This window comes from Ambystoma mexicanum, chromosome 11 (assembly GCF_040938575.1).
Source record: "Ambystoma mexicanum isolate Mex_15411 chromosome 11, UKY_AmexF1_1, whole genome shotgun sequence".
Taxonomy (NCBI): Eukaryota; Metazoa; Chordata; class Amphibia; order Caudata; family Ambystomatidae; genus Ambystoma; species Ambystoma mexicanum.
In genome coordinates this window covers 928,702,085-928,721,339 of record NC_090934.1, presented here as the reverse complement: position 1 = coordinate 928,721,339, position 19,255 = coordinate 928,702,085, and the positions used below count along the sequence as shown (strand labels likewise).

At 45.0% G+C, this 19,255-nt stretch overlaps 1 protein-coding gene across 6 annotated transcripts in view; it reads right to left on the bottom strand.

The window, feature by feature from the left end:
* SLC25A22 (solute carrier family 25 member 22) overlaps positions 1-19,255 on the bottom strand; it is a 524,223-nt gene that overhangs the window by 43,817 nt on the left and 461,151 nt on the right. The gene's annotated exons all lie outside the window — the stretch shown is intronic.

Here is a 19,255-nt window from a genome sequence, read left to right as displayed (position 1 = left end):
TACAGATGTGCAAACACATGAAAACATGATTGAACTTCTTCCACGAGTCAGACCTACCACTCCGCATAAGGCAATCATAGAAACGGACACCAATGCCCAGACTAGTCCCAGTAATGTGATTGGTAAGCCTGAGGCCAACCTCACATTTCAAAAGATGAGAGGGGAAGATTCAGCAGTGCATTAGGATCCATTTTGTTATAGGTCATGTTCCTGTTTAACATAGTGGCGCTCATACTCAGAGTTTAGTAGAAAAAAAAAGGCACAGCATTTCAGTATTTTCAGGTTGGATTCTGGTGTTACCCTTTAGCAGAGATCATTATCAGTATCCTCTGAAACACTGAATACATCTTTTAAATATGTTCAGCAAACGTATAGCCAACTGAACATGAAAGGCATTCATTAGGTTTTCAAAAGTCCTATAAAAAGCAATGCTGTTTCATTGTAGGTGCATCACAATATAATAGGACATTTTTGATGTGAGAAAACATATTATGGTCAACACCGAAGTGACTAAGCTTGATATTTGGCCAACTGTTGATGAACAAACAACCTGAAATTTGACTCATGCTTCCTCAGGAAGTCAGGGTGGGTGGACAGTTAAAAAATGTAGACTCATCTGCTTGCCCCAAGCAATTATGTCAGGTGCGTTAAACTAGGGCAGTAGCCATCTTGGAAGTCCTAGACGCTGAGCATTCTCATGACTTATCTCCATAGTACACACAGTGGTTGGTGTTAGATCAAACTTGAAGGCCCTTGCAGCTGCTTACAGCTGCTTTAAGCAGCTTTGCCACGGTCACTTATTGAACTTCATTATGATCGTTCTAAGAGGTGGACCAGCTTTGAAGGAATATTAGCGATTTCTCCTACATGGGGCATATCTGAATGGCCGGTTGAGTTGATGCAGTCGGCCACAACCACTCCCACGCTCCTCCTTGCAGAGGCATTTGACTGCCAGGTAAATCTCTCCCATTCCATGACAAACCAGTCCATCACTGATGCTAGAGTAACAATCTATGGGCACCGTGCAACACAAACACGGTGTCACACCATCAAGTTTAGTGAAGTGCCTTTTGTACATAAATGATGTGACATTTTTGTTTTATTTAAATGTTATAAAACATTAGATTATAAGGGTGGATTAATTAACAACCATTACAATTATCTAATTTATCCAGAGTATGGACGAGGTACCCTTGGAGACTGTGTTTCACATTATTAGCAAAGTGTTTACATATATATTTTTTTGATCTTCTCTTGCGTGTCCGGCGCTGCGCAGTATTTTCGTTTTCCATGATGATAACCCCAACGTCATCAACATGGAAAACGTACTCCGTAAAAGAAGTGTGACGTCAGGTACCATTTCTTTACTTTTTAATGAAATACACCTTTAGGACCCGCATGTGAGCTACCCGGGTGCTAAGGGGTGAGGGAGGAGTGGGGAAGAGGCGGGTGGTGCATGCCAGCAGCACTCAGGCTGCTCAGACTGGGGGCTTGTAACAAAGAATACAGCCTGCGTTCCGAACTTCCTGATTGGCCAGGGCTCCTCTTCCAGGGTGCCAATGGTAGTCCCTTCCTGTGATATCTATACCTTTGGTACCAATTTCTTGCAAAGCTTATAAAAAGTAATGGAAGCCTGTGCAACGCTCCGCCCATCTCTGCGTAACTTGTACTCACTGGTTCATCTTGGTTGGTATTGACCCCTTTTTTCCCCAGATACTTGGGATATATTATCAAGCAGAGAGAAGCCATATTAGGCAGGCTTTAGCCTAACCAAAAAGATAATCATAGCTGGACATAGCGTCCATGGAGTGATGGTCACAGAAAGAATGTGGCGCAGCCCAAGCAGCCCCTCTGCAGATTATATTTAGAGGCACATGTCATTGGAATGTGAGCGCTGCTGCCATCACCTTTACATCATATGCATGAACCCCTACCTAAAAAGTAATCTTCCAAATCTGTTTGCCTCTAATATTCAAGAGACTAGCTGCAGGCCACCCTCAGGCTCCCCTTGGAAGACTGTTCTTTGGGTGTGCTGTTGTAGGTCACAAAAGGAAAATCGTAGGCTCTGCATTGCATAGTCCTGTCGATAAAGCCGTTCTTACATCAAGATAAATTATAAGTTACTCACCGTAGTGACCACTCTTAGTCCATAGACCCTTTTCTCCATAATGAATGGGCGTCCCTCGCTAGGGACGGGAGACGTAACCTTTTTCATCAGAAAAAATCTTTTTCCCCTTTAAATTTAGAGGCGTGCGGGGGTGCTGCCCTGAGAGCAAGCGCTCCCCTGACTCCGACCACCGGCACCACTCCTCAGTCTCCATTGAAACATCGACAATATTACCATTGCGTAATGACCCCAGTTTTATTAGGGGGGAGGATGGTGGGACGTATGGAGGAAAGGGGACTATGGACTAGGATTATGTTAGTCACTACGGTTAGTAATTTATAATTACTCCTCTGTCCCGTCCCCTTTCCTTCATACTGTATGGGCGATTACAACTGAATGAAGCCCCAGGGTGGAGAGGTGACATAGTGCTTTAGTACTGCCTGCCTGAATGTCGCGTCTGACCTGGAGCGGGCATCCAAACAGAAGTGCTTGCAAAAAGCATAGGGAATGGCCCACGTGGCCGCCCTGCTGATGAGCTGCCACATTACATGCCTCTGGAACGCGACCACCGTGGCCTTGGCTCTGACAGCGTGGGCATGCATATTTGCCGGAAGTGGTTTGTGCTGCCCCTCATAGGCCTAGTGTGGAAGACGCTGAGTGAACAGCGAACCTCCTGTCAGTTTGGGTCCCCGTTCAGGGTCCACAAACAGATTGTGTTCTCTTAGAGCATTCTGCTCTTATTTATCAGACACAGGGAAGCCCTGGGTCTTTGATGTGTATAGTAGTGGGGGCTGTGCGCCAGCCCCCGGCCGGATAGCCGACATGTCTGGCCCCCTGAGGAGGGGGCAGGTCTTTGAACCTGGGCTCTGCGTGCCTGTTGGTTTTCTGTAGGTGCTTAGAACCTTGTTGTTTGGAGGAAGGTTGAGGCGTTTGTTCGCACCTCACCCTTCCTCGGCTTTGTGTGACGGAGACTGCGCATCCCTGCGCTTGTGGGGGAGAGGAGCAGGCGTGGGGGCGGGAGCTGACCCTTTCCTAGCCTGCCGGATGGTAACATCATTTACTCTGCCTCGCCTTGGGAGGCCCTGCAGCATTGCCCAAAACCATCCATCTTGCTATGGAGGCCTTGGAAGCCCGATATCCTGGCCTTGACCCACCGAAGGTGATAAACAGAGCCTCAGATTTGTGGAAGCTCTTGGTTCTGTCCAGATAGAACTTTAGCCTAGCATCTAGACAGAGCAGAACCCTCTGAGCATCGTCCTTGGGGTCTGCAAAGAAAGTCGGCAGTACTATCTCCTCATTTAGCTGGAACGCAGAGACTACTTTAGGCAAGAAAGCGGGATGCAAGTTGAGGCGAGGGTCCGTGGACTGCCCCGAATGAGGGTTAAGCTACCCCTTCTTACCCAACGCTACAATGCCCTTTTGCATCAGAATCCCCATTGTAGCCGCGGGGCGATGGGTGAGGACCTCCGCTAGGACTCCCGCCTCCGGCTGTTCGACCTCCGGTTGTGGAAGGCCCAAGTACTCGGCTATGCCTGCAAGCCTGTCATGGAACGCCTTCGCCGATGATGGAGTGTCGGGGTCCTCCTCCTTATCCGTGTCCACTAAGGTGCAGGCAATACCAGTACCATGGGTGTATAAACTGGAGTCACCTGTAATAAAGCGGCAAGTGTTATTTCTATATACAAAGTTTTAAGTACTCTTTCATCCAGGCCGATGTCTTGAACTTAGTTATTTTCTTCAAAAAGACAATCATCCAACATACAGTGCGAGGGCCCACCTCGGCCATCTGTAATTGAGAAACCACAGGGTTCAGCAGGACACATGGTGACAAGCAGGGTAGTCGGGATCACATAAGCATGAGGAATTTCTCAAAAAACATGTCCTCACAGGCCGGTGGGGCGCTAGAGGACGTGGAGGAAGAGCAGGACCCGATGGCTGCTGCGGCCTGGGCATACTCTGCCCTCTCTGCTGGGTGTTTCTGCCCTGCGATGTTGAAGGATATACAGTAGGCCACGTACCTGATGACCAATCCCACCTTGACACTCATTCTTTCACCTGCTCTATGAAGGGTGGTGGCGCTGGATGAGCAGCCATCTTGTTGGGCTGCATGCCACGTGCCTGTGTCGTGGTGCTTGCCGCGTTGAGCCCAGCCTCCTCCAGGACGCTTGTTGATGGAGTTTTAGGCCTACCGTGTACCTCAGGTCGGGGCCTGGTAGGTGCCCTGCCCTTGGCTGTGTCGCCGGTGGTGCTGCGTACAGGCGCCCCCTCAGACATTTGTTCGGTAGTAGTGCATAGCCCCTCAGGTCGAGACCCGGTAAAAGAAACTTGCGGTCCCTCAGCGACTTCACTGGTATGATCCGGGGACCCCTCGGACTGGCACCCGGTAGCTGACAGAGCCTCGGTACCTGTGCTGGTGTTAGAACCTGGATGGTCCCTCCCGCTCTGACGTTTTCTCAGAAAGGAGTCAAGCTTGCAGGGTGCTGATCAAAAAGAGAGGCCCTACCTTGGGCTCTGACTTGTGTCAAGTTCTTCCAAATGCTCTGGAGGCGATCGTTTGAAGAGCTCACCCCACCGAGCTAACCTGTTCTTCAGAGCGCACAGGGTAAGCGCGTTGCACGTGGTAAGGCCATCCGAGCCGTGGTCGGGGCCAAGGCAGCGGAGGCAAAGTGCGTGGGGGCTGGACATGGGGAAGAGCCCCTCGCAGGCTGGCTACCTGCTGAAGCCCAAGGACGTCGACATGCGCCGAAGAGGAGCGTGGCGCCAGAGGACCGAGTACCCTTCTAAAGACAGAAAGACAGTATCCGGAGAAGAGCGCGTGGAATTACAAGGCCGAAGCCAAACCCAGGAGCGCTGGAGAAAGTGACCCGTTCCCATCAATGCGGAAAAGGGGACTGGGGAGTGGCACCGGTGGGCGGAGTCAGGGGAGCACATGCTCCCAGGTCTGTGCACCTCTAAATTTAAAGGGGAAGAAGATTTTTCTGGTGAAAAAGGTTCCGTCTCCCGTCCCTAGCGAGGGATGCCCATACAGTATGGAGGAAAGGGGACGGGACGTAGGAGTACCTGTAATCTTCTGTGCCACAGTGGATGGGTTGGGGGGGAAAAAAACTACACCAAAGATTAAAAAGATTTGATTTATTGGGAAATCAGTCAACATTCAGCAAAAAGAAAGGGTGGGTCCTCAGAAATACCGTTACGTTACCTTCCAAAGAGGGCCTGAAACTCGCTCATGTGTCTTGCCAATGTGATTGCAACCACACAACTTCCAGGTGTGAAGTTTGATGTTGTACGTGGCCATAGGATCGAAAGGCTTGCGTGCTAAGGGCTCATGCACAATGTTCAAATCTCAAAGGGTGAGACCTTCTTGCATAAGGGAACACCATTAAAGTCACACAAAGTGATGTTGGACTACTAGATTCTGTAAAAAGAAAGGTTTGGTCTCAAATTCCTTTCTGCATCGATGGCAGCAAGGTATGATTTACGACTTTGCCTGGATGCTGGTGGCAGCCAGATGAGTGGAGAAGGGCAGCACTTGAACCAAGACCCAGGATAGCCAAGTATATTGCATCTCCAAGGAACAGAACAAACTCTGAACAATTTACTCCAAAAGGCTTCCTACCTGCAAGCAAGACAATCGGGTTGTCATCTGATAAACTTGCGAAGTCACAAAAAGGTAGACCGAGAGATAACCTCTCACTTGAAGAGAGCGAGAACCTCCCACTTGAACCCGTTTGTGCAGTTTGGATACACGTGGAACGTGTTTCAGTCTACTCAGGGAATCTGCTCAGCAGCCGTTACCATATCCTAGGTGCATTGCCGAACGAGTAACGTCACAAGCAATTATCCAATGAACTGAGGAAACTCTTACCCTGCTTTATCTGGTCTCAGTTTTCTGAAGTGCTGATACGGCTGATGGCGACAGGCCCTGAAAGGTCCAGTTTCCCCAGACAAATCCTATGATCTGTTCAGGGTGAGAATGTTTAGACAGATCCATAGCTGTTATGCAGAAGGATTTAACAGCAGTTGTGCTGGACTCGAGTTTGCCTAGATGCTCATTCGACTCCAAGACTCCAAGTCAAACAGCGCCTTCCCATCAAGGAGAATGTCCAAAACTCTGTAATGAGCCTATTGGGGGGGTGGGGGGTACTTTGACTGAAACTAGACCTGCCTATGTACGTTCCTTGCAAGAATCAAGTCCCTGGGGCCAGGACCTGTGTGGTTTAGGCTGCCCTCCAGAAAAGGGATGCAAACTTGTTTCCACTCAGCAATTGGTGCACCCAACTCCTTCTGCCCGACTAGTGGCAGGACTGAGAGGTGGTTTCACATGTGGTCATTTCATCCCGCTCTTATGGCATCAGCATTTCTTAACCCAAGTAGAGTGAGTAGTTTTGTTACATCATTACCCATATTCCGGGAGAGCAACAGTGGGAGCAGCTGGAATCTTTCCGTTGTGGAGGGAAGTGATATACCAAGACGCAGTCTTTTTCAATGTTGCCTTGTATTTTCATCCCAGAGGCTGGCTTCTTCCAGATCTCAGCCGCTACCTCCAGTACTTCAGCCTGGATAGGAATGCCTGCCTTCTCTGCTTTCAAGGGCAAAAGGGGGTATCCTAAATCTGCCTCAGGCACCATAGATTCCACCAGTTTAAGTCTAGCATTAAGTGACTGAGTGGAAGCGTTAAGCCTTCGATGGGAACTCCTTGTCATACTCTGGTGTAGTACTGAAGTCGATATCCAGATCAGTATTCACCTGCTCAGAATGGGAGATCAACACCGAGCCAAAGAGCAGGCAATACCAGTACCATGGGTGTATAAACTGGAGTCACCTGTAATAAAGGGGCAAGTGTTATTTCTATATACAAAGTTTAAAGTACTCTTTCATCCAGGCCGATGTCTTGATCTTAGTTATTTTCTTCAAAGAGACAATCATCCAACATACAGTGCGAGAGCCCACCTCGGCCATCTGTAATTGAGAAACCACAGGGTTCATCAGGACACATGGTGACAAGCAGGGGTAGTCGGACAGTATATTGAAAGGGATGTGTGAACTCTAAGGCCAAGAAGGGCCTCAATGAGGGTTTCACCATTGGTGGGAGCCTGACACGTGTATATGCATAGACACGGAGTGGTGTTCCCACAGCTTGTGGGGGAGGGAGGGACTGGTATCCAGCTGGGGGTGGTCTGGGGTCTCCAGATCTTTAGATTTAGGCCTGGGCCAAAATGACCTGAGGTGCACTCCTTCGGAAACATGGTGGATGCATCCCTCTGGTATATACTTTCAGCCCTACAGATAAGGGGTGCATCAGCTACTTTTACTCCCTGAAAAAAGGCAAATACTCTCAACAAAAAAATTATGGGGTTTAAACAAAAAAATAGGAAACAAGATGCGTAGCACCTTGTACCCCTGCTTTCACTTACACAGCTATATGGATATGTTTGGACCATTAGTTCACGTAGTACCCCACGAAGAAACTACTGTTACAACTCGCAAGAAGTAAACATGTATCTTTTCATGTACACGAATAACAAGGTGAAAAGAAATAATGATTACAAAAACATTTCCGTTTTCCAGTTAAAACATATTTATACTGGCTTATAAAATACTCCTATTGGGAAGTGAACTTACATTTTTACTCCCTAAAAAATAATTTTAATCCCAACTTTAAAAAATAGGGAGTAAAATACTCCCACTTCGAAATCTTATCTGGAACACTGTCTACATTGATCCCTAGATTAAATATAAGGGCACCTGGCACTTTCACGGCAACCTTTGCGTCCAGAGCAGACGCAGCGCCGCACAGCCCAGACGTACACTTCGATTTACAGAAGTATTGTCACTTTTGGACAATCTGGGTCAGCAGCCAACATCTGCAGTGAGTGTCTCCACTATTATCAATTTAGAAGACCCCGCTTACCGTTTGAGGTACACACTTGTTTCCTCTACGGCGCAATTAATGCCATCCAGACATCTATACTTATGATGGATTTTCTCGCTTACCCTTGCACTGGATAAGTCTTTGATAGAGATCCCAGGACAACCATTTTGCCATCACACGTCCTAATGAAGGCCTGCCCACTCTGCTGCATTTTACAGCTCCTTTAGGCCGAAACACCGTTGTGTCGACAATAAATACCACCTGAACAGTGCACAGTTCAAGCATTGTTGTTTTTGTGACTTTTTGTATATATGTTCATGAATTTGGTTTTATGTTCTTTCTTGTAACTGCACAACTGATATGATTGACCAAGAGTAGCAGTTTGCTGTTGTTTCATTGAGATAGATCCAGTTTTGTCTGCTGTATCATACCTATTTGTATTGTTTTTGCAAATACCCCTGGGTGCTCTATCCCCACCAGTATTATCCAGATGTTATTAAAACACATTTATGTTATAAAGAAAATGTATTTCCAGTGACTGTTGTACATTTTAGTATGCTGGAGTGGTGTGACCTCTCACCCTGAAATTTTTGGTTTTGTTTATTTAACTACATTGATCCCTGCCAGGAGAAAATAGAAATCCGGTGGCCTACTGGCACAGTTGGGGAGTTTTGCAGAGAAGCGTAGGGGATGGTGGGCAGGAATCCTGGAGGGTCTCAGGACTATATCCAGATTGCAAGCCTTTGGACTGCATGCGTCCCGAAAGTGTATGGTGACAAGTGCGTCACACCACCTCTTCCACTAGGACCAGGGACGAGGTCCAGATATATGAGCCCTTATGGATTTTGGAAAAATGTGCAGAACCAGCTGCTTAAGCCTCGGCCTGTAATAATCTCCCTTGCAGCTTTGCTCACCTTCAGCGTAAGGGTTAGTCAGCATCTCAGAGCCAGAAACAGTTATCTGCAGCCATACAGGTTTACTCACCTTTTTCTTTCTTACAAGGTCCTAGTGGGCCAAAGGGGCTGCAACAGTGAAGACCGCTACATAGCTGTGAAGCATGCTTTTAAAGGTACAAACAAAGACTTTGTCATAAGGGGCAAATTCAACTCAGTGATGCTGTGGTCCAAGGCACGAAGGGCAGATTGAGAGGATCTGTACAAGGGAAGTGCCCAGGTCATCTCCAGCAATAGTTAAACCTTCCTTAACTGTTGGCGCATAAATGGTTGAAAAGGGAACTGCGATGAAGCCGGTATAAAGGACAAAGCCCCCGATGTAGAAATACTCAAAAAGAAAAGAAAAGCGTAAGACATTCAAATTAAAAACACAGCGGTCGGCAAGAATCGTCTCATTTGGTCCAGTGGAAGAAGTCGGGGGTTGAGAAATGCTCAGTAATTGTAATTGGTTATTTATAAGGCGCTTAATATCCAGAGGTTTCTAAGCGCAGACCCGGGGATCGAACCCGTGTTGCTCTGCGTAGTTTTGCTTCCAAGACGAGCGCGTTGCCCCTGAGCTATCCTCTCAAGACAAGACAGTACTGAAATCCCAGGAATTCGGGGGAAAGGGACAGGACGCGACAGAATAAGATTTCAAAGATTCGGTATATGTAACCGGGCATTTTGTTCCACAGGAAACAGTGTCAAACCTGGCAGAAATATCCAGAACTGGCAAACATCGGTGCTTGCTGCTAACATTGAAGACATGCAGATAGCTGACAGCGACTCCAAAGGGCAACACTACCTGTGATGCCCAGGTTGGTAGTCACAAAGTGAGGCGCCTTGACGGTCCAGTGTGCTATTAATGAAAACCAAAAAAATCAACAAAAACTCCTATGCACTTTTTTTTTTAATCATGCTTGTCATGAATGTTCTATATTGAGATTGTGCCATTATTGTGAATATCAGAATGAACCGCAGTGGATTAATTCTTCTACAGCATAAGAAAAAGGATCTTTAAAATGATGTGAATTCCACAAGGTAGGGGCAATTGCTCCCTATGCTAGAGGGAAAGACACTGCACACAATCCTCAAGGTTAGGAACTCCTGCGGACTGTGAAAGAAACTTCCTCCTAAAGTTGTGTTGTGCTTTGTGGTGGAGCAAGTACATTTCTTTTTTTTCTTTTTTTTATTTGATATAGCTGAAATAAATCAACTTTTCAAAAACTAGATACAAAACTTAATAGTAGTTCTTTTAACAAAAAATTAAAGGATAGAAATCAAACAATATGACAATGCATTACTTATCGTGAAAGCATTTCTGATGGTTGTATCTGCTTAGATTCACATGCTGTGCATAGTCCGACATCCAGTGGTCACTGCGGAATATTGCATTTTGTTTTTCGTAGTCGAAAAGGGGACGTCGACAAGGCGTGTCTGTAACACTATCCCTATTGTAAAATGCAGTGTACCCACAATCCCTTACGCGTCGAGGTCCCTCCGTTTGTATTTTTTCTGCCCTGAGGGAGCCTATTAGACGTTAGTGAGTACAGAAAAGAGAGATATAGAAGAAAGTCTATATTCCTTCCATCCGAGCGGGGAGGAAGGGTGGGCGCATGTGAATCTAAGCAGATACAACCATCAGAAATGCTTTTACGCTAAGTAATGCATTGTCTTCTGATGTTTGTTAATCGGTTTAGAATCACATGCTGTGCATGGACTAGCGAGCAGTACCCGGAGGTGGATGTGGGTTGTGAGAAGGAACAGTAGAGAAAAGATGTCTTAATACTGCTTGTCCCACCTGGGAATCAGATCTAGAGTAGGCATCTAGATAGTAGTGTTTTGTAAAGGTGTGAACAGAACTCCAGGTTGCCTCTTTGCAAATGGACTCAAGAGGGACATTTGCAATGAAAGCTATGGAAGCCCCGGTGCCTTGAGTGGAGTGTGCTCTTGGCTTGAAGGGTAGTTCTCTCTTAGCAAGAGAGAAACAGAGAGTGATGCATTGTACAATCCATCTAGAAATAGTGGATTTCGAAACTGCATCTTCTTCTCTTCCTGCTGCCACCGAGACAAAGAACTGATTAGTCTTTCTCAATGGTCTAGTTCTTTCCATATAAAACATCACTGGTCTGCGAACATCCACTGTATGCAGGCTCTTCTCACCTAAGTTTGAGGGATTTTGAAAGAACGTTGGTAGTTCTATTGACTGGTTGACATGGAATTTAGAGATACATTTTGGTGCAAACCTAGGATGTGTGCGTAGAACCACCTTATCCTTGTGAACTGTAACAAATGGGTCTAGTACAGAGAGCGCTTGTAGTTCACTTACTCACCTAATGGAGGTGATAGCTATTAGAAAAGCAGTCTTAAGAGTGAGGTCTTTAAGTGTTGCTTTGTGCATGGGTTCAAAGGGAGACCCCATGAGCCTGGTTAGTACCACATGTAGGTCCCATCCGGGAGTGGGGTTAGCTATGGGAGGGTGGATCCTCTTCACTCCTTCCATGAAGGCTTTAATAACTGGGACTTTCCACCATGACACTTTAAGTTGGGAAGTGGTGTATGCGGAAAGTGCAGCTAAATGGACTTTAATAGAGTTAAACAGCAAGCCTGAGTCTAGTAGGTGAGTCAGGTACAGAACAATTTGTGTGGGAGAGCAGTCAACTGGGTTGATGCTCCTTCCCCTACACCAGATGACAAATATTTTCCATTTGCTAGAATAACAGTGACGAGTGTTAGGCTTTCTAGCCTCCCTGAGAATGTCCATGCATCTTTGCAGGAGTTGTAAATGTCCAAATTCTATGATCTCAGGAGCCAGGCTGCTAAGTTCATGGTCTGCGGGCATGGATGTAGTGTCCTGCCCTTGTCCTGTGACAGCATGTTGTACGGGCAGGGAAGTATCACTGGAGGAGATAGGGACATCTCCATCAAGTGAGCGAACCAAGGCTGTCTGGCCCAGTTAGGGGCCACCAGTATCATGGTAAATTGTTCCTGGTGCATCTTGTGCACTATCTTGTTGAGAAAGGGAATCGGGGGGGAAAAGCGTAAACAAATTTCCCTGACCATGGTATCGATAGACAGTTCCCCTTGGATTGGTTCTGGGGGTACCTGGAGGCCTAATCTTGGCATTGCGAGTTCTCCAGAGTTGCAAACAGATCTATTTCTGGGAATCCCCATTGTGTGAAGATGATGTCTTGTGTAACCGCCATTCATACTCTGAGGGCAGAGGGAAGTCTCTGCTGAGTTCGTCTGCTAGCAGATTGAGTTCCCCTGGTACATGTTGTGACAGTAGGAACATGATGTGTTTGAGAGCCCACTTCCAGATGTTCTGGGACAGCTTGGACAGTCCTGGAGACTGAGTGCCCCCCTGCTTGTTGAGGTAGTACATGGCTGTGGTGCTGTCCATGAGGACCATCACTGTCTTCCCTTGCAGGTGTGCCTAGAAGGCTTTCAGTGCCTTGAACACAGCTAGTAGCTCCAGTAAGTTTATGTGCTTGGATGCTACGCTTGGAGTCCAGACTCCGTGAGCAGTCTGATGGGATAGGTGAGCCCCCCATCCTGTGAGGGATGTGTCTGTGGTTAGAGTGGCTTCCACTGCGGGGGTGGCAAATGGTTTCCCTATTACCAGGTTTTCCTTAGACCACCACCGTAGCGAGAGAACCAAGGCCTGCGAGACCACCACTAGATTGTCCCATTGTCCGCTGGCCTGACACCACTGGCTGTTGAGCCACTCTTGCATTGGGCGCATGCGCAGGCGCGCGTGAGGTACCAAATAAATACATGACGCCATCATTCCTATTAAGCGCATTGCTTTGCATACCGTCACCTCTCGACCGGCCACATATTGAGGGATTTGAAACAGCATGTTTTGGACCCTCTCGTTGGAGGGGAAGACGAGGCCGTCCTTTGTTCGAATTAGAGCCCCTAGGAATTCTTTGATCTGGCTGGGGTCTAAGCTGGACTTCTTCTCGTTGATGGAGAAGCCCAGTTGAAACAAAAGGTCTACAGTCTTTTGTGTATTTGAGAAGCATGCTTCGTAAGAATCCCCTGTGATGAGCCAATCGTCGAGGTAAGTGTCAGGTTTCCTTCTCTTATTCAAGTTTCCTTTTTATTATTATCCTTTTCAGATTAGCTTTGTGTGTGTGGGAAGTTTTCCATTATAGTTGGTTAGGCCTTAACTTGTTGATTCAGAATCCTGGTTCTGACCCAAGGCAAGATGGAGCCTCACAGTGACAGCTCTGATTGGCTAGAAGACAATGCTGAACAACAATGAACATTCTAAACTGTCACTCTGTGCCTTTCATCATCAAAACCCCATCTGAGAGGACGTGTTCAGTGGCTGCTCCTGCTTTAGTATTAGGCCTGGTGGATTTTATCCTTCAGATCTCAGCAGTTGAGCGGCTACTTTCTTGGGAGTTCACGAGAAGTCTTCAGCTGGCAGGAATTCGTTTTGAAGATAGGAAAAGCAGGAAATCTTTGTGAATTCGCTCAGGAGATAAGTGACTTTATTTCTACTGTAAATCTGTTCATCTTAATAACAGTCTCCTTGAAAATTCGTTAAAAGTAGTGTTTCTACTAAAACTATTGAACTATCGGAGTGCGCTTGTGTTTCCAGTGCGGTGTTCCTTAGCGCGAGATTTTGACTGTCGCGTGCGTATTCAAGTGAGCGCGTGCTTTCTAGCGTGTGTATTCCGAGCGCGAGTAGAGGTTGTTCTCGTGCCATTTTAAACGCGCGTGTGTTTTGTTGCGCGGGTGATCCTTTGCGCGAAAAGCTATACGCTGTGTGAGAACTACAAAGCGCGTGTGAAATACAAAGCGCGTGTGAAATACAAAGCGCGTGTGATTTTTAGCGCGAGTGTACAAAGTGCGTGTGAAATACAAAGCGCGTGTGAAATACAAAGCGCGTGTGATTTTTAGCGCGGGTGTACAAAGCGCGTGTGATTTTTAGCGCGGGGGTACAAAGCGCGAGAATCTGTTCGTCGCGTACATGTAAGTGCGCGTGTGTTTTTTCCATCGCGAGTGATTTTGCGCGTGAGAATCACTTCGTTGCGTTTGAACTCAATAGCGCGGGTGTTCTTATTTCGCGTGTCTCGCAGGAGAACATTATTGCGCGTGTGGACTATTGCGCGTGTGGATTTTTTGCGCGTGTGCATTATTTTGATCGCGCGTCTTCATCCGTTTGCGCGTGTTCTTCAACCAGGAAGATTTCTATGTGAAGTTCATCGATAATTCTAATGGAAATAACCTGCGTGTGCAGTTAGCACGTGTTTCCTCTTTCTTCAAGGATTCAAAGACTCAAGATAATTATAAATAGTTTGAAAAGTTTTGAAATGACAAGAAAGAACATTTTAAAGACAATCTAATTGAACTACCAGTGCATGTTGGAAAAAAGACAAACAAATAACTAAGACTTCCAGTTTTGCCTAATGTAAGAAGTTGCTGGGAATTTCAAGTATCGCAAGTAAGAGAGATTTTCAGCTTCTTATCCGCTTCTCTAAGAAATTTCAAGAGAAGAACCAGGTAGGATTCTCAATTATTAGTTAAGGATTAATGACTTCCCATTCATAATGTTAAGTAAGTGAATTAAGGAAGTGTATATGTTATTCTTTATCCTCTGCAGGTTCAGCACTGATTAGCCTTGACGCAGTCTGCCTGGTGTTGTTTTGTTGTCCCATTCCCCCTTTCCCTTTGGGGTGTAGTTTACAGAGCTGTATTGAAAACTAGTTCTGGGAAATACATCTCAGGGGGATTGTCGGGGGTTCAGCAGCTTCCGCGGATACAGGACCTCTCTGCCTGACAGAATGAAAGGCCAATAATTTAGTCCGCCCGAGCTGTCATGAACCCCGACGAATCCATGGAGATGTTAGGATCTTTGATTAGGGAGTTACGGGAGGAGTTGAAAATTTCTCGGGAAGAAAATGCCTTACTTAGTCAAAAGGTAGATGACTTAAGTGTTAAAGTTACACAAATTCAACAGAGGGGAGAAAAGAGAGAGGATGAGGTATCAGGGGGCGCAGGTTCTCCACCTGAGTTAGAAAGAGAAGATCAGTTACCACACATACAACGGGCGCCTTCAGTGGCAGAAGGGGTAAGGAGTATAATTATGCCAGTTCCTTTGGCGCCCCCAGAACGTTATCATGGGGATTCCAAGAGATTTAGGGTGTTCTTAACACAATGTGAATTACATTTTATGAGTAGACCAGAATTATTTCCATTGGATGCTTCTAAGATAACATTTATGTTGTCATATCTTTCTGGGGAGGCATCTGCTTGGGCTGGGTTGTTGGTGAGTCAAAAGAGTGCGGTTTTAGAAAATTATACCAGTTTTTTAGAGATATTCCGAAAAATGTTTGATAGAAGACAGTTATCTCTGGAAGTAGATGGTGAACTTTTAGAATTAAAACAAGGTAATAGAGACTTGATTGCTTATATAACACAATTTAAGTCCCTTGTGTTAGAAAGCAAGTGGCCCGAGGTTAAACAGGCCTCGTTGTTTTATCAGGGCCTTAGAGATGGGTTAAAGGATGCTTTGTCTGGAGTAGTAGAACGCCCTCCTACTTGTGAAGGTCTGATTGATTTGGTTATTCAATTGGACTTCCGTTTGAGTGAAAGGAAGGCAGAGAGACGTCATGGTCAGAGTGATGTAAAGTCTATACTTAGAGTAGATAGACCTAAAATAGAGAGTAAACCCAAAGGGAATAATTCATCTCCAAGAATCAGAGGCCCGTTAACAGTGGAGGAAAAGACTAGGAGGAGAGATAATAATCTGTGTTTATACTGTGGAAGAGGTGGGCACTTTTTAGGAAACTGTCCTTACACTCCCAAGAAGACTTCTTCCTCAGCAGTCAAGGTACAACAGATCGCTAATACGGTGCAGACAGCGGTTCCTCATATAACCATAAATGTATCCTTATTTTTTGATTTGGAGTGTAAGGGAAATGGTCCTGTAATGATTGACTCGGGTGCGACTGGGAATTTCATGGATTGGGGTCTGGCCAAATCGTTGGGAATTCCAATTATTCTGAAGAAGGTTGTAGAGCAGGCTAGGGCTGTTGATGGTACATGTTTATCTTCTGGTCCTATTACTCATAGAACTGGTTCTTTAACTTTGGAGTTATCAGGAGGTCACAAAGAGATAATTTCGTTTGAGTTAATTGATGCCCCTTTGTTGAAGATTATCTTGGGCATGCCTTGGCTTACTCTCCATAATCCCCTAATTGATTGGAGTGCTAGGACAATTGACATGCAATCCGATTTTTGTAAAGAGAATTGCTTTTCAGGAAGTCTCTTAGAGGAAGAGGTAAAACAAAGTAATTCCGTGTCTAGTTTTCTGGCTGAGACTGGAATTGGAGGTCATGATGTGGGAGCTGTAGTGGGTCAACTTCCCCAGTGTTACAAAGATTTCTGGGACGTATTTGATGAGAAAGTGGCAGGAGAATTACCATCCCATAGATCCTTTGATTGTAAAATTGAACTGGAGCCAGGAACAATTTTGCCTAGTAGTAGGGTATATGCTCTTACTGAGAAAGAGAATGATTATTTAAAAGAATATGTCAGAAAATTTGGCCAAAGGATTTATTCATCATTCTAAGTCACCTGCGGACTCTCCTTTATTTTTTGTACCAAAACCGGATGGCTCGCTTAGAACTTGCATAGATTATCGAGCAGTTAACAAAGTCACTATTAAGAACCGGTATCCTCTTCCTCTCATCTCAGAAATGCTTAATCAAATACAAGGAGCAAATATTTTCTCAAAATTAGATCTGAGAGGAGCTTAGCATCTTGTATGTGTGCAGGAAGGGGACGAATGGAAGACAGCGTTTAAGACCAGATTTGGGCTGTTTGAATATCAAGTTATGCCATTCGGTCTATGTAATGCTCCAGCGGCTTTCCAATTTTTCATTGATGAGGTTTTTAGAGAATACTTGGATATTTTTGTTGTCGTTTATATCGATGATATTTTGATTTTCTCTTCTGACCTAGATCAACATCAGAAACATGTGCGCTTGGTGTTACAAAAGTTGCGAGAAAATCATTTGTTTGCCAAATTGGAAAAAAGTCAATTCCATACCGATTCTGTGGAGTTTTTAGGTTTTATAATTTCACCTAAGGGTTTAGAAATGAATCCTAAAAAAGTGCAAGCCGTTCTTGAATGGCCCCCTCCTACTAAGGTTAAGGAAATACAAAGTTTCTTAGGATTTGCCAATTTTTATAGGAGATTTATAGAAGGTTTTTCTCGGCTGGTTGCTCCTATAACGAGGCTTTTGAAAAAAGGAGTGAAATTTGACTGGGACCTTGAAGCAGAAAAGGCTTTTCAAGAGTTAAAAGAAAGATTTACTTCTAGTCCAATTCTAATTCATCCAGATCTTTCTAAACCTTTTTTTTTGGAGGCGGACGCTTCAAATTTAGCGTTGGGGGCGGTGCTTTCTCAAAGGAATGAAACTACTGGTCAAATACATCCAGTTGCATTCTTTTCTAGAAAGTTTTCTGCTGCTGAAGTGAACTACACAATTGCTGATCGGGAACTGTTAGCAATAAAGTCCGCTTTTGAAGAATGGAGACATTTTCTTAAAGGAGCAAGACATACAGTAACGGTCCTTACTGATCATCGAAATGTATTGTTTTTAAAATCTGCCAGAACTTTGTCTCCACGCCAACTTCGTTGGTCTTTGTTCTTTGCAGATTATGATTTCATTGTGACTTTTAAACCCGGAAGTCAAAACAAAAAAGCTGATGCGTTATCTCGCCAATTTCCTGGAAGTGAAGACAAAGAGATTATAGAACCAGAACCTATAATTGCTCCAGAACGTTTTTTGTTAGCTGGAGCCATTAAAGAAATTGATTTTTTGAATGAAGTTCGTCAAAATATGTCCTTGCAGAAGATGGAGGAGTGGGTGAGACTGGATCCAGCTAGAAAGTTGAAAGACAATCTTCCTTTTTTTGATAACAAGCTTTATGTACCTACTGATGAGTTGAGAGAAAAGGTTTTGAGAAATTGTCATGAATCCATTTTAGCAGGACATCCTGGGTTCAGAAAAACTCTGGAACTGGTTCGAAGGAATTTTTGGTGGGAAAAAATTCGCCAAGACACCTTGAATTTTGTTAAAACTTGTGTAGTCTGTGCACAAGAGAAAAGTCAAGTTGGGAAGCTGCATGGTTTTTTGGAGCCATTACCTGTTCCTCCTCGTCCTTGGCACACAATTTCTATGGATTTCATAGTTGATCTCCCTCAAGATAAGGGTTGTACTACCATTCTTGTTGTGGTCGATCTTCTTACTAAAGAAGCACATTTTTTACCAATAGAGGGAGAGGTTACCGCGGAAAAACTGGCTCATAGTTTTTTGCAAGGTGTAGTTAGACTACATGGACTCCCAAATCAAGTTATCTCTGACAGGGGATCTCAATTTATTTCAAAATTCTGGAGGGCCTTCTGTAAGAAACTTGGAGTGGAAGTTAGTTTGACTTCTGGGTATCATCCGGAAAGTAATGGACAAGTGAAGAGAGTAAATCAAGAATTGGAGAAGTTTTTAAGGTGTTATTTACAAGCTAGAGAGGAATGGGTGGATTTGGTGTGGTTGGCAGAATTCTCTTACAACAATTGTGGAAAAGATGCTACTTCTATGTCCCCTTTCTTGTTGGGTCGTGGGTTTCATCCTCGTTTTCTGAGTTTTGAGGTGTTGGAGGAAGATTCAGGGAATCCTAGAGTGGAAGATCGTTTGTTGATAATGAAAAATAACTTGGATAGAGCAAAAAAGGTTCTGGGAGAAAATAAGTTGAAATATAAGAGATATGCCGATTTGAGAAGAAAAACTGGACCTGAATATAAGGTGGGAGACTTAGTTTGGCTTTCTACCCGATACCTGAAAATTAAGGGGAAGAATAAGTTCAGTCCAAGATTTGTGGGCCCTTTTGAGGTAGAGAAAATCATCAACCCTGTGGCAGTACGATTGAAATTACCCAAGCAGTTGAAGGTACATCCTACTTTTCATGTTAGTCTTTTAAAACCAGTTTGTTCAGGAACTAGATTCAGAACACCACCTTCCCCTGTGATTTTGGAGGATTCATCTGAGGAATTTGTGGTTAAACAAATTTTGGATTCTAGGAAAGTGAGGGGAAGGTTGCAGTATTTGATTGATTGGGAGGGATATGGACCGGAGGAACGATCTTGGGAAGATTCAGTTGATGTACATGCCCCCCGTTTAGTGGCTAAGTTTCAAGCTAAAAACCCACACAAGATAGGCCCAGAGACTGGGCATTAGGAGGGGGGTACTGTCAGGTTTCCTTCTCTTATTCAAGATTCCTTTTTATTATTATCCTTTTCAGATTAGCTTTGTGTGGGTGGGAAGT